General features: G+C 44.3%; 1 protein-coding gene across 15 annotated transcripts in view; it reads right to left on the bottom strand.

The window, feature by feature from the left end:
* Nucleotides 1-19,485, bottom strand: part of LOC106574620 (inositol polyphosphate-4-phosphatase type I A-like) — a 48,294-nt gene that overhangs the window by 20,238 nt on the left and 8,571 nt on the right. The window lies entirely within an intron of this gene.

Genomic DNA, 19,485 nt, shown 5'->3' with positions numbered 1-19,485 from the left:
ATCAGTTAATTGATAGCATAGAGGAACAGTTATAAAACGTATCATCTTAAACCATGGCAGCATACAGTGCCTTCAGAAAGTATTCAGAACCCTTGACTTTTTCCACATTGTTAAGCAACAGCCTTATTCTAAAATGTATACAATATTTTAGTCCCCTCATCAATCTACACACAATACCCCATAATGACAAAAGTGAAAAGGTTTTGATTTTTCTAAAATATATATATTTGGAAAAGCACACACCTGTCTATATAAAGGTCCCACAGTTGACCGTGCATGTCAGAGTAAAAACCAAGCAGAGGTTGAAGGAATTGTCCGTACAGCTCCGAGACAGGATTGTGTCGAGGCACAGATCTGGGGAAGGGTACCAAAACATTTCTGTAACATTGAAGGTCCCAAAGAACCCAGTGGCCTCCATCATTCTTAAATTGAAGAAGTTTGGAACCACCAAGACTCTTCCTAGAGCTGGCCACCGGGCCAAACTGAGCAATCGGGGGAGACGGGCCTTGGTCAGGGAGGTGACCAAGAACCCTACTTGTCACTCTTACAGAGCTCCACAGTTCCTCTGTGGAGATGGGAGAACCTTCCAGAAGGACAACCACCTCTGTAGCACTCCTCCAAATCAAGCCTTTATGGTAGAGTGGCCAGACGGAAGTCAATCCTCAGTAAAAGGAACATGACAGCCCACTTGGAGTATGTCAAAAGGCACCTAAAGGACTCTCAGACCATGAGAAACAAGATTCTCTGGTCTGATGAAACCAAGATTGAACTCTTTGGCCTGAATGTCAAGCATCACGTCTGGAAGAAACCTGGCACCATCCCTACGGTGAAGCATGGTGGTGGCAGCATCATGCTGTGGGGATGTTCTTCAGCGGCAGGGACTGGGAGACTAGTCAGGATCGAGGGAAAGATGAACGGCGCAAAGTACTGAGCTATCCTTGATGAAAAGCGTGCTGGAGCAGGTTAGGACCTCAGACTGGGGCGAAGGTTCACCTTCCAACAGGACAACGACCCTAAGCACACAGTCAAGACAACACAGGAGTGGCTTCGAGACAAGTCTCTGAATGTCCTTGAGTGGCCCAGCCAGAGCCCGGACTAGAACCTGATCGAACATCTCTGGAAAGACCTGAGAATAGCTGTGCAGCGAATGCACTGTATAAGCTGGCATCAACTGAAGAAGGGTCTGGATAGGCATAAATGGAGCAACAGGTGCCCTTCACACAAAATAACAATGAGTGGTAACATGTTTTTCTCAATATTCAACTGACACTTTCATATCAGTGATGCGTATTCCAAATATAGAGCGCATTTCTGCTCTCACTCTTCATCACAAAACCATCCAATGTCCCTCCCACTCCTCTCCCCACACCTCCCCCTCAGGGGACATAGTTCATCCAGGGAAGGCCCTCAGCCATTGGCCAGTTAGCCCAGGAACCAGGCCTCTCCTCAAACAGGAACAATTAGCCCATTTACACTGAGGCTACAGGCTGTGGGTAATAGACCAGCCCTGGTCTACTTAACAGCTTCAATAGAGATCCACACTCTATTTCTGTCACTGCTAACAGCTGGAGTATAGTAGCTAGCAACAGCCCACAGCACCAGGGCTAGAACACCTCAGAGAGACTAGGTCAGGCAAGGAGGAAAAACTCAGAGCTGCTTGCTTTCACATATGTCTATTGACAATACCCAGCTTAGTCAAGATGATCAACACTGCCTGGATGTACCGTATAAACAAAACCACTTATCAAGGTTCCGTTGAACGCTTTGTTTGTGATACCACAGGTCCACTGCTGGGTTAAATGACAAGTGTTGGGCTGATATGTAGGGCATCCTTTATGCAGAGAGCCTTTCAAGCGTTCATGTGGACTATCCCAGAGATTCAGCTGTGGCGAGATAATACAAACAGTAGGATGTTTTTCTAGGGATTCTGATGGAACCACTCCTTCATCTGCCCCCAATGGTCTCCATGGTAACAGTGCACTCTTCAAAGTATCACTGTGGGCCTTGCTCAATGAAACACACTAACCAGGTTTCCTGAAGAAAAAGGTTTCCTTATTTATGGCAGAAGGGTTAGTCATCAGCTTGACTGGATGATGAGTAGGAGCAGAAGGACGAGGACATCCTGCTAGCTTAATGATGTCTGCTCTGATCAAGTAGGTAAACTTCCCCTGTAGGCCAGTGTTTCTCCTAGGTTACATCAAGGACATCCTGCTAGCTTAATGATGTCTGCTCTGATCAAGTAGGTAAACTTCCCCTGCAGGCCAGTGTTTCTCCTAGGTTGTATCAAAAGAAAGGAAGGGAACTAAATACCCGGACTGCATAGAACAAAATATTTGAGGCTGTTCAGGCAGGGGTGTGCAACAGAGCTAGGGAAGGGGGGTGGGCGTCCCGCCTAAGCATTCATAAGGGAAACCCTGTTGGAGAGACACACATCCTCAGAGTGCCGTCAGTTAGGCATCATTCCACAGAGGCTGGGCTGGGGGCTTTCCTGGCAGGAGTACAAGGTGCTGGAGGCCTGTCTTGTCTAATCAGGCATAAATGCTGGATGAGAGCCCATCGATAGCAAGCGGATGCTGCTGGTGGTGAAAAGCTCAGCAGATACAGGTCTGGTTAGCACACTCATCACAGATCCTCTTCTGCCCTGCCCTGCCCTGGTCAAATAAAATGCACTAGATAGGCAATAGGGTGCACGTCAGGGAATGAATCCAAATGTCTTGTATGTGCTCTCTGTACAATGGATCAACATTGATTGAATTCATTGTCAGGTTCTTTGGCTACTATCTACAACTGTTCTGTAATTGCCTGGGAATATGGGCCACATTGGTAAGAGCCAAATGGTAGCAGACAGTGGTAGGCCTGATCACCGACAACAATGGCGTCAGGATCGTGGACTACAGTAAAGGGAGGGCCAAGCACACCCCCATCCACATCGACAGGGCTGTAAGGGAGCGGGTTGAGAGTCAAGTTGCTCTGTGTCCACATCACTAAGGAAGTAACATGGTCCTCACACACTACACAGTCAAGAAGGCACGACAACACCTCTTCCCCCTCAGGAGGCTGAAAAGATTTGTCATGGGCACTCAGATCCTCAAAAAGTTCTACAGCTGCACCATTGAGAGCATCTTGACTGGCTGCATCACCGCCTGGTATGGCAACTGCTTGGCATCTGACCGTAAGGCGCTACAGAGGGTAGTGCGTACGGCCCAGTACATCACTGGGGCCAAACTTCCTGCCATCCAGGACCTCTATACCAGGCTGTGTAAGAGGAAGGCCCTAAAAATTGTCAAAGACTCCAGCCACCCAAGTCATAGACTCTTCTCTCTGCTACCGCACGACAAGCTGTGATGCACCGTCTGGAACCAACAGGACCCTAAACAGCTTCTACCCCCAAGCCAGAAGACTACTAAAGAGTTAACCAAATAGCTACCTGGACTATCTGCATTGACCCCCTTGCACAAAATATTTTGACGCATCACATACGCTTCTGCTACCGTTTATTATTTATCCTGTTGCCTAGTCACTTTACCCCTACCTATATGTACATATCTACCTCAATTACATCGTACCCCTGCACATGGACTCTGTACTGGTACCCCGTGTATATAGCCATGTTATTGTTACTCATTGTGCATTCCTTGTTTTACACATTTGTTCTATATTTTTCTCTCTGCATTGTTGGGAAGGGCCCGTAAATAAGCATTTCACTGCTAGTCTACACCTGTTGTTTATGAAGTGTGTGACAAATTACATTTGATTTGATTTATAGCGCAAGAGTGAGGAGACCCTGATGATTAGTAACTCATATGAACTGGGACACATGGGCTTCTGGAGCTTCTGATGAATTCTCAGCGTCTTTGTTTTACCTTGGGCACCTGGTACTGTAAGTTAACCAGATATGAGTAAACAGAGACATTGACACTTGTGACATTGTCCTCACCAGAGAAGCTAAGGACTTACACTGCGATGCGTATGTTTCTACCTGATTTAACTTTTAAAAAAGGTGGGAAATGACACCAACGGCGACAGCTAGTCTTACTGGCGTCCGATCTGACTGGCAGGGTTTAGTGGATTTCACTTCTGCTGTTATGTTAAGTCGAATGCTGCACACAACTGGAAAGCTCTCTATGAAGGAACCCGGTGAGTGAGTGAGCGCATTTGTGACATTGAGGACCCTGTGAGTCATCCAGGGTACTGCCTGAAATCAGATTTCTCCTTTCTCTCCCTGTTTACTCCCCCTCCTTCCCTCCTTCCCAGCAGACTACACTCCTGCTAATTCCACCGTTAATGAGTCTAATTCAGCCGTGTGACGCAGTGACTCCATCAGAATTACCAGCCAAGCGACAAGATCATTCTTTAATTTGTCTTGAATCAAAAAACCTCAGCTTGCCTTGGTTGTGAAAGCAACTCAAGGTTCCGTGTTTCTTCCCACTCTGTGCTGGTTTCAGGACCCTCCCTCCGGAGCTCCTCTGAGTGGGATTGACCCTATCACACGGAGAGGTCTTGTCCAACCACACCTGGAAATGAGGATGTGTTTGTATCAAGAGTTTCTCTGCTCTCAGTCTCAGACAGTCTCCAAGCCTGAGAAGGGCAGTGTGGAGGAGAGCTCAGTACTGTTGCCCTTAAAAGGCAAAAAACTGTTTCTGTGTTGACTGACTGCCAAGGTTCTGACTGTCCAGGCCAGGCATCACGCACACACACAAACGACGACGAGCTAAAAGCCTACCGTCTCAGAGTTTCCTCAGATCTTGACTTCCCATCTCTGCCTTATCAAACACACCTATACAGAAGACAGGATAACGGCTCTCCCTCCATGTCACTAGTTTCCATCTTACTGTCATCCTCCTGCACTCCCAGCCCACATTAGTTATTTTTACGGCCCCAGCCTTGTCTAAACAGACTTCAACTCTGCACCACACCACTATCTGTGTCATAATGACTATGGAGAAGGTAAACAATGCTGGAGAGCAAACAGAGTACATTAATTAAAAAATAAAATCTCTTTTGACACTAACGGTGCTAATTTTATCTGTCTAAATGAGGTGCTGTGAGTAAGCCCTGTATCAAGGTCAAATAGCACTGGACTCATAGAATTTAATAGTCAGTCTCCAAAATAATATCTCCAAAATCTTAGACTTCCCTGCCATTTTCATTTCCTGAATAAATATCCAGATGAATTTGTAGGTGCAAAAAGTCTTACATATTCTTCACCTTCATTTGTATGATGTAGAGTAGTTAGAGCTGCCCTCCAGACTAGACTGGCTACCTAGTTCCTATAGTAGTTAGTGTTGCCCTCCAGACTAGAGGTCGACCGATTAATCGACATGGCCGATTTTCAAGTTCTCATAACAAATCAGTAATCAGCATTTTTGGAAGCCGATTATGGCTGATTACATTGCACTCCACGAGGAGACTGCGTGGCAGGCTGACTACCTGTTACGCGAGTGCAGCAAGGACCCAAGGTAATTTGCTAGCTAGCATTAAACTTATCTTATAAAAAACTATCAATCTTAACAAACACTAGTTAACTACACATGGTTGATGATATTACTAGGTTAACTAGCTTGTCCTGCGTTGAATATAATTGATGCAGGTGCCTGTTAATTTGTCATCGAATCACTGCATACTTCGCCAAATTGGTGATGATTTAACAAGCGCATTCGTGAAAAAAGCACTGTCGTTGCACCAATGTGTACCTAACCATAATCATCAATGCCTTTCTTAAAATCAATACACAAGTATATATTTTTAAACCTGCATAATTAGTTAATATTGCCTGCTAACATGAATTTCTTTTAACTAGGGAAATTGTGTCACTTCTCTTGCGTTCTGTGCAAGCAGAGTCAGGGTATATGCAGTAGTTTGGGCCATCTGGCCCATTGCGAACTGTGTGAAGACCCTTTCTTCCTAACAAACACCGTAATTAATTTGCCAGAATTTTACATAATTATGACATAACATTGAAGGTTGTGCAATGTAACAGCAATATTATGACTAAAGGATGCCACCCGTTAGATAAAATACGGAACGGTTCCATATTTCACTGAAATTGAAATGATAGGTCATTAATATGGTCAAATCCGGAAACTAAGGCTCGTATTTCTGTGTGTTTATTATACACTGCTCAAAAAAATAAAGGGAACACTAAAATAACACATCCTAGATCTGAATGAATGAAATAATCTTATTAAATACTTTTATCTTTACATAGTTGAATGTGCTGACAACAAAATCACACAAAAATAAATCAATGGAAATCCAATTTATCAACCCATGGAGGTCTGGATTTGGAGTCACACTCAAAATTAAAGTGGAAAACCACACTACAGGCTGATCCAACTTTGATGTAATGTCCTTAAAACAACTCAAAATGAGGCTCAGTAGTGTGTGTGGCCTCCACGTGCCTGTATGACCTCCCTACAACGCCTGGGCATGCTCCTGATGAGGTGGCGGATGGTCTCCTGAGGGATCTCCTCCCAGACCTGGATTAAAGCATCCGCCAACTCCTAGACAGTCTGTGGTGCAACGTGGAGTTGGTGGATGGAGCGAGACATGATGTCCCAGATGTGCTCAATTGTTTTCAGGTCTGGGGAACGGGCGGGCCAGTCCATAGCATCAATGCCTTCTTCTTGCAGGAACTGCTGACACACTCCAGCCACATGAGGTCTAGCATTGTCTTGCATTAGGAGGAACCCAGGGCCAACCGCACCAGCATATGGTCTCACAAGGGGTCTGAGGATCTCATCTCGGTACCTAATGGCAGTCAGGCTACCTCTGGCGAGCACATGGAGGGCTGTGCGGCCCCCCAAAGAAATGCCACCCCACACCATGACTCACCCACCGCCAAACCGGTCATGCTGGAGGATGTTGCAGGCAGCAGAACGTTCTCCACGGCGTCTCCAGACTGTCACGTCTGTCACATGTGCTCAGTGTGAACCTGCTTTCATCTGTGAAGAGCACAGGGCACCAGTGGCAAATTTGCCAATCTTGGTGTTCTCTGGCAAATGCCAAACGTCCTGCACGGTGTTGGGCTGTAAGCACAACCCCCACCTGTGGACGTCGGGCCCTCATACCACCCTCATGGAGTCTGTTTCTGACCGTTTGAGTAGACACATGCACATTTGTGGCCTGCTGGAGGTCATTTTGCAGGGCTCTGGCAGTGCTCCTCCTTGTACAAAGGCGGAGGTAGCGGTCCTGCTGCTGTGTTGTTGCCCTCTTACGGCCTCCTCCACGTCTCCTGATGTACTGGCCTGTCTCCTGGTAGCGCCTCCATGCTCTGGACACTACGCTGACAGACACAGCAAACCTTCTTGCCACAGCTCGCATTGATGTGCCATCCTGGATGAGCTGCACTACCTGAGCCACTTGTGTGGGTTGTAGACTCCGTCTCATGCTGCCACTAGAGTGAAAGCAACGCCAGCATTCAAAAGTGACCAAAACATCAGCCAGGAAGCATAGGAACTGAGAAGTGGTCTGTGGTTAACACCTGCAGAACCACTCCTTTATTGGGGGCGTCTTGCTAATTGCCTATAATTTCCACCTGTTGTCTATTCCATTTGCACAACAGCATGTGAAATTTATTGTCAATCAGTGTTGCTTCCTAAGTGGACAGTTTGATTTCACAGAAGTGTGATTGACTTGGAGTTACATTGTGTTGTTTAAGTGTTCCCTTTATTTTTTTGAGCAGTATATTATAATTAAGTCTATGATTTGATAGAGCAGTCTGACTGAGCGGTGGTAGGCAGCAGCAGGTTTGTAAGCATTCATTCAAACAGCACTTTCCTGCATTTTCCAGCAGCTCTTCGCTCTGCTTCAAGCATTGCGCTGTTTATGACTTCAAGTCTATCAACTCCCGAGATTAGGCTAGCAAATACTATAGTTCCTATAAGAACATCCAATAGTCAAAAGGTACATGAAAAACAAATGGTATTGAGAGAAATAGTCCTATAAGTCCTATAATAACTACAACCTAAAACTTCTTACCTGGGAATTTTGACACTCATGTTAAAAGGAACCACCAGTTTTCATATATTCTCATGTTCTGAGTGTCATGACGTTGGCCTGTGGGTAAGGTTTATGACCCCCCATAAATACCTTTCTCCCTTCCCCTCTCTCTCTGACCCTACTGAAGGACTGTTGAATAGCCTTTGTTAAATATAGAGAGTATGGGAACATAAACAAGTTGGGGGAAAGGAACCATATTTCGGTAATAGAACCAGTTGGAAATATGCGTTGGAACTTAATGAGTATGGATGTCAGTTTGGTTGTCATCTAAGACATTATGACTGATGACAGGACGACAAACTGTATCTGGGAAAGTCTACACATTATAGTTATCAGAGTCACATGGAATTGTTGTGCAATTTAAATGTTTGATATTGAAACTGTTTGTTAGGAGTTTAAATGTCATTTTAGCATCCAAATGAGAGAATTGGGTTTTCATATGGAAAGAGCCCAGATCAATCAGTGGCCAGCCCCTGTGAAGAGACAGGGGTTATAAACAATGAAACACACCCTTCTCCCCTCGCCACTATATAAGTCAGTGACGAAAACGTAACCAGGCTGTTCCGGGTACGTGAGGTCTGCAGCCTCTGTGTTAAAAGGACACACATGTCAAGTACAGAACTAAGCCAACCTCGGCGTGAGCTTTGGTTGCAAATGGTATGAACTTTGAACCCTTATTCACTACAGAAGTGATACTTCCTAGCCGTTGAGTTAGCAGCGGCCACTGTAGACGTGGGCTAGGAAAGGACGGACGACGGATCCAATCTAACACACAACGAAGATACTACAACGTATCCATTTTACCACCAGTGACATTCTTCCGAGGACAGGAAGATCTCTGTTGGCCAACACGGCCAGCATCTACGACCAACCTACCGAAGCGCAGCTCAGAGTAAATATTTATTGCATTTTCCTATTCCAAATGGGCGGTAATTTAGAATGCATACGATATTGTATTTACGATAGCAGAGCTGTTTGTGTTCCTCAGTCTTCCCGCTCTTTCATTCAAGCCCAACCCCCTTTCTTTGTATAACAAGCCGCCATGCCGGTTTAGCCCACTAGGGCACATTCTCCTATCATTTCCTTGTAACCATATTTGTTTTTGCATTTCTGTGAATTATTTAGTTTAGTAAATAAATGATTTTAAGACAATTGATGTATGGATGACTCATAGTGAAGACTGGGTTCATGCAGATAACCAACAATTTACGACGTTTGGAATGAGATTGACGTGAGGTAAATAACACATCATTAATGAGGAGACAAATCGATCAGACATAATATCTGAAAGTTATTAGGAAAATTATAACTTTGTAATCTGAATATTTTCCTTGGTGCCCCGACCTTCTAGTTAATTACAGTTACACGATTAATCAGTTTAATCGCGTAATAATAATTAGAGAGTTATTTGATAAACATGTCTTCAGTTTAATGATGCCAAAGACAAGACATGAGCAAGGAACTTAAACGTTTTTTACAAGCTTTTTTACATGGGACTTATTGCACTTTTACTTTCTTCTCCAACACTGTTTTTGCATTATTTAAACCAAATTGAACATGTTTCATTATTTATTTGAGACTAAATAGATTTTATGTATTAAGTTTAAATAAGTGTTCATTCAGTAGTTGTAATGGTCATTATTACAAATATATATATATTCTAAAATAAAAACTAAAATCAAAAGAATTCGGGTGATTAATCGGTACGGCCTTTTTTTGGGTCCTCCAATAATCGGTATCGGAGTTGAAAAATCATAATCGGTCGAACTCTACTCCAGACTAGACTGGCTGCCTAGTTCCTACAGTAGTGAGAGCAGCCCTCCAGACTAGCTGCCTAGTTCCTACAGTAGTGAGAGCAGCCCTCCAGACTGGCTGCCTAGTTCCTACAGTAGTGAGAGCAGCCCTCCAGACTAGCTGCCTAGTTCCTACAGTAGTGAGAGCAGCCCTCCAGACTGGCTGCCTAGTTCCTACAGTAGTGAGAGCAGCCCTCCAGACTGGCTGCCTAGTTCCTACAGTAGTGAGAGCAGCCCTCCAGACTGGCTGCCTAGTTCCTACAGTAGTGAGAGCAGCCCTCCAGACTAGCTGCCTAGTTCCTACAGTAGTGAGAGCAGCCCTCCAGACTAGCTGCCTAGTTCCTACAGTAGTGAGAGCAGCCCTCCAGACTAGCTGCCTAGTTCCTACAGTAGTGAGAGCAGCCCTCCAGACTAGCTGCCTAGTTCCTACAGTAGGCGCTGTCTGCCTTACTTACAAATCAAGGCTTTGTTCATGTCAGGGAGAGGGAGGGACTGACGTGAGGGGACTGTTCAACAGCTCAGGGTGTACCTGCCCCCCCCCCTTTCCATCTCTCTCACTCTCCAGTCTGCCGGCCTTCTCTCAGGGTCATGTTAGGATGCCACATCCTAACAGCATCCTCATATACACCATAACAAAGTGCCAGAGATGTGTGCAGGTGTACTTACTGTCAGTGGTGAAGGCAGAGAGTGGCAGGTAGCCTTGTGGTTAAGAGCGTTGGGCCAGTAACTGAAAGGTTGCTGGTTCGAGTCCCTGAGCTGGAAAAGTGGAAACATTTTCTGTTCTGCCCTCGAGCAAGGCAGTTAAAACAACAACCGCTCCCCGGGCAACTCGATTGAGGCAGCCCCCCCCCGGCAACTCTCTGAGTCAGAGGTTGGATTAAATGTGGAATTAACATTTGGGTTGAATGCATTCAGTTGTGCAACTGACTAGGTATCACCTTTCCTATCCCAGAGGGAGGGGAAGCCAGCTGATCCTGTCAGAGAGGAGCAACAGACTGGATCTGACCAGAGGAGGAGACATGTCAGAAAAACTAAAAGGAAGGATATTTCAGTATTTGCTCCACTTCCCCTAGCTGTATATAGCGGAGTATACAGCAGCGTAGCTATGATCTGTATCTGTGCATTGAGTTTGACAGTGACCGAGGCTACAGGACTGCCAAGTCACAGTCAGAGGTAGTGAGGCGTGTAACAACACATGATGCTAACCAGAAGGAGACATTTTCACAATTTAACCTTCACATCTGATATTCTGTCTGCCATGGCCTGGCTCCACACACCACTCTTCAAAGTGATAACTTGCTTTTTGAAGGTATGTGTGTGTGTGTTAGTTTGAAGCTCTGAGGCAGTGCAGTGTGTGCTTCCTTCCATTTCAGTAGCAGTCCTGCATATACTCAATCCAGATGTCCCTGCATCATCAGTCAGAGACACTGATCAATGGACTGGAGCCACCGGACCACCCTCTCCATACACACAGAGACCCTGATCAATGGACTGGAGCCACCGGACCACCCTCTCCATACACACACACACACACAGAGACCCTGATCAATGGACTGGAGCCACCGGAACACCCTCTCCACACACACACAATAGGAGTGCGTGTGTTTTTTTTGTCACGGTGTGTGTTTGGGCTGTCCCCAGAAGAAGAACCTTGGTCGGCAGAAAGTCATCTGTTCTTTCAACCAATTGAATAACATCTTCATATCTCAAAATCATTGTCATGTGCCTAATCAAAATTCTATCCGAATCTAAATGAAAAGCCTATAAAGTTACTTCTATTGCCAACTACGTAAAAATAGCCTACATTAAGCCAACAAATAAAAACATTGCAGCCTGCAGGTAGAAAACATCCTGATAAAAATAAATATCCTATAAAGCACATTGGCTACAACGTCTGCAACAAACTTGAAACATTGTATCAACTATTAACTTGGGTCTAGCCCGAAGCTTGCGCTGCTAGCAACATTGTATGTAATATTCTGGGCCGTTAGAGTGTCCCTAACCAGCGAGTAGCGGGACAAACACAGCTGTAGGCTACTTGCGCAAGGGATAAGAAGCAGGATTTGGGCCAAAGCTCACCGAAGCCGACTACCGGCACCTCAAATGGTCTACTGCTTGAGTTCCTGTTCCTCTTATAGAATATTTGCTCAACAGTACTGTGGAGCTCCTGCACCTAAATATGAACAGTACCAGAACCCAAAATGAGTTACTGAACGTATTTCAGTCCAAGTCATGCACTGATACGAAGTAATCAGGAGGTCTATTTCATGATGTTTCCGCCGGATCAGAGCAAGACATTTTTCCCTTTCACGCTGAGCGGTTACCGAAAGGGAGAGAGCTGGAAAAGATTTTTCAATTACATTGAGGAACGATTGTAATTCTCAATGGATGTAAAAACAGACTTTGTTGGCTTTCTGTTGGAGGTGAAGAAAACATTACTTTGAAAAGCTCCACAGTTCATTAGTGGTGGTGCGTTAAGCCAATCAGATCCGCAAATGGACACATTTATATGCCTACATTTGGGCGCAGGCCAGGTAGCCTATAGGCCTACTTCTATGCGTATGTGTCCTTACTCAACATTGACAGGAGCACTCCAAACAACAGACAATGACTAAATTGACAAAACTCTTAAATGGAATGAAATAAACCAAAACTTGTTTCTCACAAGTGTAGCATAAATTGTGCACTCCGCAAACAATGTGTCCACTCCGACAATGATAACGGGAAGACTGGAATAATATTGAATGCATTAACATAAATTATCATAAACAAAGTAACATTGTAGAAAATATAGGAATTAACGGTAAATGTCCTACTGGTGATATATCAATGGGGAATTGATATACACTAACAAAACGCAAACAATTCACACAATGAAGTTATGACACAATGAATGTGCACAAATTGGCGGGAGAGAGCACATTCTGGAGAGAGATGTGCATTGTGCATCTGGGCGCATGGTCAATCCCACGTCTGCATTGGCCATGCAGCATTTACTGTGATACTGCCTCAGCAGAAGTCAGGCCATTCATACTTCTTGCGCTTCGCGGAGCAGTGCAGAGCTGTTGTCAAGGAAGTGAGTTTGTGTTTTCTACAGGATGTACTGCCCCCACCTACCATCAACCAATCATGTCAATGCGGAGCTATACAGAGCCCTCCGCATTGTTAAAACATTTGGGAGGTGCATGGCGATGCGGAGCTCGATTAGGCCTGCTCCACTAAAACAATCTCGGTCGACCAACAGCCTAACGACCAACTAATTGGGGTCAGCCTTAGTGTGTGTATATATGCATGTGTCAGTTAAAACATGTAGGGGGATGGGAGATGCTCATTTTCACCTGAAAGGGTTACAGCTGCTCTGAACTTCTAAAGAAAGGATTCATGTTCTAATCTGAATAATCTGTTCCTTCTTCCGTGTCTCGCTCTCTCTCTCACACAGTCCAGCCCGAGGAGAAAACTGACTCATTCTATACGTGTAACTAACAGTGCCGCAAGCCTAAAACACGGGAGTAACATTTCTAAATAACTGCTTGTCATCTTCCATCATATACTGTGCACCCTGCTAGACAGACGCCATTACTTTGGTACAGACCTTCAAAGTGTAGAGACAACGCCCTGAAAGCAGCTACTGTGCTCTGACAAATCAATCTAGTGCATGTGATGATATAGGCCTACAATATGCAGTAGCATCATTAGTATACCTGCGAGAGAGTCAGCACTGTCTGCAACCATGTGGAGCCACGACCAGCTAGCAGGCTGATTGGTTAACTATCATGATGACATAACCAGTAAGGAGAGCAACACTTGCCATCTGCAGTACTGTAGTCTACCCACACATCTAGCCCCCACATCAGTCAAATCAGGTAAGCATAAGACTCAGCCATGCTTTATCTAAATTAAGTGGCTGGCCTAATATCATTACTATTCTAGGTTGAGAAGGACTGATTACGGATTGTCCTCAGTGTTTGAGGCACGCTTGTCAGTGTTACTGTTCTCACACATCAACACACAACTGAGGAAGAGCCTCGGAGTTCGACAGAATTATCTTATGCTTTCTTTTGCCATTATTTGTATTATTTATTTAAACCATAAAGTCCCTATGGGATAAATGATGTACCTATTGTGTGATGTTTGACTGAGCTTTGAACATCAACAGCTTTTTCACGTTCAGTGTCTAGCTGGGTAAAATGTACAGACAGTATTGCAAATTTCCTCTGGTGTACCTCACTTCCTGAACTGCAATCAGGAAATGTTCACATTGAGGATAAATGCATCAATGTCCTCATCTCACAGGGAAGTCGTCAGACAGGTCCTTGGTTCAGATTAAGAAAACTTCAAGATTACATCATTTCAGGAACCCAAGAGGGAATTCAGAGAGAATCAAAGTCAGTGAAGAACAATTCCACAGTGGGACCCCAATTTTTCACTTTAAAATGTATGCCAAACAAAAAACATTGATTTCAAAGTTTAACAAACCATACAAATATATTCACAATGACTACTTAGAACAATGTGCACAGTAAATAAATGAATACAACTATTTAAAACAGCAGATGCAAGGTTTGGTAACAGAATTACAGTAAACTCTCAGTTTTATTCTGTTACCAAGCTTTGTACCTGCACAGTTCATCAAGTAAATGTGTTGTAGAATGTTGTAGTGTTGTAGTTAATTGTTGAAAGTAGTTTTTGTGCATACAATTCTAATGTTTGTTAAATGTTGAAATCAATGGTTTTTGTTTGGTGTAGCAGTTATAGTGCATTCGGAAAGTACGAAAAGAGCTTCTGGACATCAGAATAGCGATTAATCACCTTGAACTGGACAAAGATTTTTCTTCAATGAGTCTGACGCGAAGGATATACTGCTTTGTCAAGACAGGGCCCAAATCCCCGTCATCAGTGTGAAGAAAAGTCGGAGGAAAAAGGGGAGGGCGGCGGAGTGCCTTGTAAGAAAACGCAGACGAGTAGGTAAACCACCACTTCCCTCCATATTATCGGCCAATGTGCAATCATTGGAAAACAAACTGGACGATCTACGATTAAGACTATCCTACCAACGGGACATTAAACTGTAATACCTTATGTTTCACCAAGATGTGGCTGACGACGACTCGGATATTAGAGCTGGCTGGCTTCTCCATGCATCGGCAGCACAAAGCAGCTACGTCTGGTAAGACAAGGGGTGGGGATGTGTGTCTATTTGTCAATAACTGCAGGTGCGCAATGACTAACATTAAAGAAGTCTCGAGGTATTGCTCGCCTGAGGTTGAATAACCCATGATAAGCTGTAGACCACACTATCGTACTTTTTGGAGAAATATCCTCTGGTCTGATGAAACAAAAATAGAACTGAATGGCCATAATGACCATCGTTATGTTCAGAGGAAAAAAGCGGGAGGCTTGCAAGCCAAAGAACACCATCCCAACCGTGAAGCACAGGGGTGGCAGCATCATGTTGTGGGGGTGCTTTGCTGCAGGATGGACTGGTGCACTTCACAAAATAGATTGCATCATGAAGGAAAATGTGGATATATTGAAGCAACATCTCAAGACATCAGTCAGGAAGTTAAAGCTTGGTCGCAAATGGGTCTTCCAAATGGACAATGACCCCAAGCATACTTCCAAGGTTGTGGCAAAATGGCTTAAGGACAAAAAAGTCAAGGTATTGGAGTGGCCATCACAAAGCCCTGACCTCAATCTTATAGAACATTTGTGGGCAGAACTGAAAAAGCGTGTGCGAGCAAAGAGGCCAACAAACATGATTCAGTTACACCAGCTCTGTCAGGAGGAATGAGCCAAAATTCACCCAACTTATTGTTGGAAGCTTGTGGAAGGCTACTCGAAACATTTGACCCAAGTTTAAATTGCTTAAGGCAATGCTACCAAATACTAATTGAGTGTATGCAAACTTCTGACCCACTGGGAATGTGATGAAAGAAATAGAAGCTGAAATAAATCATTCTCTCTATTATTCTAACATTTCACATTCTTAAAATAAAATGGAGATCCTAACTGACGTAAGTCATGGAATTTTTACGAGGATTAAATGTCAGGAATTGTGAAAAACTGAGTTTAAATGTATTTGGCTAAGGTGTATGTAAACTTCCGACTTCAACTGTATGTGAGAATGCTGTCCATTGACTACAGCTCAGCATTCAACACCATAGTGCCCACAAAGCTCATCACTAAGCTAAGGACCCTGTGACTAAACACCTCCCTCTGCAACTGGATCCTGGACTTCCTGACGGGTCGCCCCAGGTTGTAAGGGTAGGCAACAACACATCTGGCACGCTGATCCTCAACACTGTGGCGTGCTTAGCCCCCTCCTGTACTTCCCGTTGACTCACGACTGCATGGCCAAGTACGACTCCTACACCATCATTAAGTTTGCTGACGACACAACAGTGGTAGGCCTGATCATCGACAACGATGAGACGGCCTATAGGGAGGTGGTCAGAGACCTGGCAGTGTGGTGCCAGGACAACATCAACCTCTCCCTCAATGTGAGCTAGACCAAAGGAGCTGATCGTGGACTACAGGAAAAGGTGGGCCGAACAGGCCGCAGTAACATCAACGGGGCTGAAGTGGAGCGGGTCGAGAGTTTCAAGTTCCTTGGTGTCCACATCACCAAGGAACTATTATGGTCCAAACACACCAAGACAGTTGTGAAGAGGCCATGACAACACCTTTTCCCCCTCAGGACTGAAAATATTTGGCACGGGTCCCCAGATCCTCAAAAAGTTCTACAGCTGCACCATCAAGAGCATCCTGACCGGTTGCATCACCGCCTGGTATGGCAACTGCTCGTTCGTACGGCGCTACAGAGGGTAGTGCGTACAGCCCAGTACAAAAAAAACATTTCATCCATTTTAGAATAAGGCTGTAACGTAACAAAATGGCAAGAAGTATGTGAACCCTTTGGAATTACCCGGATTTCTGCATAAATTGGTCATAAAATTTGATCTGATCTTCATTGAAGTCACAACAATAGACAGTCTGCTTAATCTAATAACACAAATAATTATACATTTTTGTCTTTATTGAACACACTGTGTAAACATTCACAGTGCAGGGTGGGAAAAGTATGTGAACCCTAGGATTTAATAACTGGTTGATCCTCCTTTAGCAGCAATAACCTCAACCAAACGTTTTCTGTAATTGCAGATCAGACCTGCACAACGGTCAGGAGAAATTTTGGACCATTCCCCTTTACAAAACGGTTTCAGTTTAGCAATATTCTTGAGGATGTCTGGTGTGAACCACTCAAGGTCATGCCACAGCATCTCAATTGGGTTGAGGTCAGGACTCTGACTGGGCCACTCCAGAAGGCGTCTTTTCTTCTGTTCAAGCAATTCTGTTGTTGATTGACTTCGTTGTCTTGCTGCATCTCCCAACTTCTGTTGAGCTTCAATTGGCAGACAGCCTTACATTCTCCTGCAAAATGGGAATTCATTTTCCCGTCGATGATAGCAAGCTGTCCAGGCCCTGAGGCAGAAAAGCAGCCCAAACCATAATGCTCCCTCCACCATACTTTACAGTTGGGATGAGGTTTTGATGTTTGTGTGCTGTGCCTTTTTTTCTACACACATGGTGTTGCGTGTTCCTTCCAAACAACTCAACTTTAGTTTAATCTATCCACAGAATAGCTGTGGAACATCCAGGTGCTCTTTTGCGAACTTCAGACATGCAATGTTTTTTTGGGACAGCAGTGGCTTCTTCCGTGGTGTCCTCCCATGAACACCTTTCTTGTTTAGTGTTTTACCTATTGTAGACTCGTCAACAGAGATGTTAGCATGTTCTAGAGATTTCTGTACGTTTTTAGCTGACACTCTAGGATTCTTCTTAACCTCATTTTGCATTATGTGCTCTTGCTGTCATCTTTGCAGGACGGCCACTCCTAGGGAGAGTACCAACAGTGCTGAACTTTCTCCATTTAAAGACAATTTGTCTTACTGTGGACTGATGAACATCAAGGATTTTAGAGATACTTTTGTAACCCTTTCCAGGTTTATGCAAGTCAACAATTCTTAATCTTAGGTTTTCTGAGATCTCTTTTGGTCGAGGCATGGTCACGTCAGGCATTGCTTCATGTGAGTAGCAAACTCACATTGTGAGTTATTTCATTTTGCAGGGCAGCTCTAACCAACATCTCCAATCTTGTCTCATTGATGGATTCCAGGTTAGCTGACTCCAATTATCTTTTTGGAGAAGTCATTAGCCTAGGGGTTCACATACTTTCCGCAACTTACACATTGAATGTTTAAATTATGTATCAATATAGAAAAGAAAAATACAATAATGTGTGTTATTAATTTAAGCACACTGTCTATTGTTGTGACAGAGGAAGATCACATCACATTTTTTGACTAATTTATGCAGAAATCCAGGTAATTCCACAGGGTTAACATACTTTTTCTTGCAACTGAATATGCAGAAAGTGAACAGCATAGTGGTTACATTTCTGCAAAAACTTAGTGTGTTGAAGTGCGAGGCTCAAATTCTCCACTGTTTTGGGTCCCCTGGCTACCACACTGTTCACAGCGTGAAGCAAACTCGTGCACATTCAAAGATACAGTGTGTGACAGCGAAGTGTTACATCTCACTCATCTCAATATCTCCGGTTCTGCTTGTGGCAACGTCATTTCGCTGAGTCTACTTTAAGGAAGAAACACATCCCCAATTTAACTGACAGTATAAAAATGTGACTAATGCCAGTGAGCTGAAGACATTATTGAATGTTGGCATTGATCAGTGTTCTTCAAGCCTGGTCGTGGGGACCCAGCGAGTGTAGGCTTTGGTTACTGTTCAGCGCTAACCCATCCGATTCAACCCAATGTTGGCGTAGCCGAGAAGCTAGGCCTATAATCTCACCAGTGGGATTTAACAGACAGACAAACACTGAACACTGCAACAAAGACTAGATAAACATTGCCACAGAGCAGCAAGGAGCTGTTTTCCTATTTAATCAATAGATAAACCCACACTATGATAAATGCATGTTTCTGCCATTAGATTCCTCCTTCATAGGCAGTCTGAAGAGGACTCACTCATCACAGTCGATGAGGGCGGCTGTTTAGAACAGCATGCAGAGGACTCTGGGTATTATTTATTCCCTGTCAACGGCCCATCTGAGTGCATCACCCCAGCCAAAACCACAATAGGGGGTTAGAGTAGTGCCTAATTCTACAGACAGAGCATAAGAAGGGATGCTAAGTAGTAGTCTTCGCAAAATGGCTACAGTCCAGTCAGCACATAAATCAGATACAATACATAGACTATTTTTAAAATCTCCCCTAATATTCATACCTTTATCCAGTGAATGCTACAGGCAGCCTGTAGATAGTAGCATTAGCATAGCAGCTAGTGAATGAAGCAGCATGGTGGCGAGTGACACAGCACAGTGCAGGCCTGTAGAAGGTCTAATCCATATCTGGCTGCATGCTACAGCTGTACAGACAGACTAGTACATCTCTGCTCCTAACAGCTGAGCTTGGTTCCTCGTCTATAGGGTAAGATGACAGTCTGCGTAGCGAGTGAAGGGCCCGGCGGTGGATGGGGTCTCCTCACAGCAGAGAAGCATTTAAACAAACCCACACGCAGCAGCATCATCATCACTGCTTACACTCTCCCCATTGTCTTGTTTTGCACGCTTTGTACAAAATAATAAAATGCAGTACTACAGGATATTTCTTAA

Source organism: Salmo salar, chromosome ssa16 (genome assembly GCF_905237065.1).
Source record: "Salmo salar chromosome ssa16, Ssal_v3.1, whole genome shotgun sequence".
NCBI classification, from domain to species: Eukaryota; Metazoa; Chordata; class Actinopteri; order Salmoniformes; family Salmonidae; genus Salmo; species Salmo salar.
This window is presented reverse-complemented; position numbering and strand designations above follow the sequence as displayed.